This window comes from Solanum dulcamara, chromosome 9 (genome assembly GCF_947179165.1).
Source record: "Solanum dulcamara chromosome 9, daSolDulc1.2, whole genome shotgun sequence".
NCBI lineage: Eukaryota > Viridiplantae > Streptophyta > Magnoliopsida > Solanales > Solanaceae > Solanum > Solanum dulcamara.
The window spans coordinates 60,657,798-60,661,571 of record NC_077245.1 but is presented as its reverse complement, the minus strand read 5'-3'; positions in this window follow the sequence as shown (position 1 = coordinate 60,661,571).

The window sequence follows — 3,774 nt, the reverse complement described above, 5'->3', positions numbered from 1 at the left end:
ATGGACCTGCAGAACCACAGCACAGTGTTTGCTGTGCAGGAGTATTGGAGGTACTTTTCTTCTTGTTCTTTTACTTGTGCAGGTACAATACACAACTAAAATCCCCAAGAACAATTACTTCAGCATACGACCACTCACTAGAACATAAAGCAACATCAAGACAGACCTGCAACAGATGGGCTACAGCTGCAGCAACAGCAGTGGCAACAGGGTTGTTTTTCTTTGCAGATGCAGGGATTACAAAGTGCATGGTTGCACTTATAGATGCAGCCAACAGCTACCATGCTACAACACATGCAACAGCCCTCCTGGATTCTGTGCAGGCACACAAGAACCCTCCAATATCCAAGGCACCATCTATTAAACCTCCTGGCAGCAGCAGCACCCATCAACACTCATTATGGGAGTCTAATCTGGGAGGCCATTGTTCTTGTTTGTGTGGTTGTTTATTTGAGTATGCAGGCTGCTGGAACATCAGAAGCTGTAAAATCCATGAAGCTGCAGTTGTAGATATCATACCACAGAGTGCTGAAGCTGAATTTAATTGGAAGCAACAACAAATTCACAACTGTGGAATGCAGCAGCTACAAACACCATCAACAAGAGGAGTTGCAACCAGCCACAGCACCTTGGAGCTCAGAAGATACAGCAGCAACCTTACAACTACAACAATCCAACACCAACAATCTTCAACTTCTATCTACTTGCAATTGAGGAGCCCTCCAATGGGCACCACAGAACCCCCACACACTGGTTTGCTTCCTTGGCTATTTCCTTGTGCAGGTCCACAAAGAACCAAACAAAGGGAGACAGCAACCATTCATGCAGGGGCCTTCTTGCAGCAGCTCCAAGTCACTTTGAGCTCCTTGTTTGTTTGTTTGTGGGTATGCAGGTACAATCATGCAAAATGCAAGGAAACACCCAAGCAACTGCTCATGCCATGGCTGCATCACCTACAAGTTACAATTTGCTGCTCTTCAGTCACTTCTTTTCTCAACAACAACTCCAACGTTGCTAGTTATTATAGCTCTATATACTTCCTCTCGTTTCATCCTCCTTAGCTGATAATCATGATTGTGATGCTGTTGCATACTTCCCTTGGACTTACTTGGTATGACAAGACGAAAAAGGGCAAAGATGAAAAGAGCTTCTTGTCTTCTCATGGAAGGGGAGAGTCTCCCTCGTTTATGCTTTCTTAGTCGACTTGTATCGGGAGGAGTCCTCTCATAGGTTTACTGCTTTCTAGTTATAGATAGCTCCTTTTTCTATGGGGATGAGTTAGCCGACCTTAATAGGTTAGCCGACTTATGAACCAACATAGGATCGGAGGTAAGGTTTATGTCCCCCTCCTTGTATTTTTTCTGTTTTATTTTATGTTAAGGCTTGGGGGTGATGCTCAACCCCTGACTGTGCACGAGAGGTGGGAGCCTCATGTAGGGTCTGTTCCCATTAAAAAAAAAATCTCAACTTTAAATCCTGGAAACTTTCCTTGAAAATTATTGAACTCATAATTAACTCACAAAAATCATCTTTAACTTCATAATCAAAACTTGAAAATAGATTTATGCATGGGCATTCATAATTCAACTTAAAATCATGCAATTTATATAAAAATATACTTAGAATGATCATTGATAACAATTAAAAATGAAATTGAAACAGACCAATGGAATTCATCAACACTAGGGTTAATAAATCAATTGGAAATTGAAGAAAACTTGAGAAAACTTTGGGACTCCATGGGTGAATGGAACCCATGGACCCCACATACTTTGATTTGAATTTAATTAGAATTTGAGAAGAAATCTTTGTGAAATTTGAAACCCTAGCTTGGAGATTGGAGAGAAACCTTGAGAGAATTGATTTCTTTGCCTTAGGAGAATTTAGAAGAATGATTTAGAAATATGGAATTTCAAATGATTGGGTAGATATAGGTGTGAACTTAGCCATAATTATGTCTAGGTTCATTGAACCAAACTTGGAAAATAACACAAATACCCCTCATTAAAAAATCAAATTTGACCTATGAGACAACTCTACGAGTCATAGAAAAGATGATTTGTCATCAAGATGACTCGTCCTATAGGTATGAGAAAAGATCTTCAATTTGAGTCTCTGATGTTTGTATATGAGTCATTTCTATGACTCGTCTTCTTGATCATGAGTCATCATTTGGACTCGTCTTGCAGGTGTTGAGATGTGCTAACTTTGGAGTCTCCAAACTTTTGAAATGACTCATGTTTACGAGTCGTGGTCTTCCTTATGACTCATTCTGTCGAGTCGTAAAAGTGATCCTGAGGCTCAGTAATTGTAGGTATTCGAACCCTACATGGCTCGTAGACCCAAACCCTTTCCTTATTAAATATTTTAGCCTTAATTTCATTTCCACGAGTCACTTCTATGACTCGTAAGGGACTCTATGAGATGTAGATCATTCGTAGACTCAAAACTGATCAAATTTTCCTTGAATTTTCTCTTGGTTCATCTTCTAACTTTATGGGGTATTACAATGCTCCATATTTAGTGTCTGACTCTCGAGCCTGAATGACTAAGTTTATATCAGAGGTTTCAAATTTGGTTGCTAAAGAATGTAAGATGGCCATGTTATTAAAGGAAATGGATATATCTTGGCTCATGACTCATACCAAGCAAATTGAAGAGAAAAAGCTCAAGGAGAGGGCTACGATGACTAAGAAGGATGGATTAAGGATGGACCATCTTTTGATAGTGCTACGGTGCCTAAGTATCACAAGGATAGGGTGCTTAACCCTAGGTACCAATATGATTATGTTAAGAGTTAAACTTATCCTGCATGTCAAGAGTGTAGAAAGTACCATTCGAGAGATTGCTTAGCCGATTCGGGTGTATGTTTTGGTTGTAGTTCTATGGATCATAAGTTGATACTTTGTCCTTGGGTTTCTAGTAATGATGAGGATAGTCATTGAAGAGCTCAACCCTACCCTCCTTTGGGGCATCTTTTTCCCACATGTCAAAACTGTGGTAAAAATTACCTAGGCTAATGCATGGACGCTATAAGTATTGTTACATGGGGCATAAGATGAGGGATTATCCGGTGTCTACTAGAAGAGAAAGAGAGATGACTCGGGGTTGCTTCATCCGATAAGTCAAAAAGTCATTGACTTTGATATTTATGCATTACTTAACCCGGGTGCCTCCTTGTCTTTTGTTTCTCCTTGCCTTGCTATAAGATTTGACGTATGTCCCAAAATCATGCTAGAGTAGGTATGTTATATTGTGATGATTGAATTATGCTTATTCCATTTAAGGCTATAGATGTGAAGGGAGAGATAGAAAGGATCTTGTAGGGTACAATATATAGGTAAGAGTATATTAGTGTGTCCTTTAGAAAGAATTAGGGCAAATGTGTATGTAGAGATGTTGAGGTAGACATGAGAGTTCATAATTGATATCGACTTCAACAGAGCCATGAAGTGGGTAGAATGATAGGCTTGAATACGTGGTTGAAGATATGTGAGTGATTGTAGTAAGGTTATTGATGACCTATTGTTAAGGGTGTGTTTTATTGATTTTAAAGGGAGTTGGGATAAACATTTGCCATTGATTGAGTTTGCCTACAATAATAGTGATCACTCTAGTATCCAAATGGCTCATTTTAAAGCCTTGTATGAAAAAAAGGGTGTAGGTCCCTAGTGGGATTGTTTGAAATTAGTGAGTTGGCATTGACCGGTCCCGATTTAGTATTGGATGCTATGGAAAAGGTAAGGCTTATGAAGGAGAGGTTGAAGATGGCTC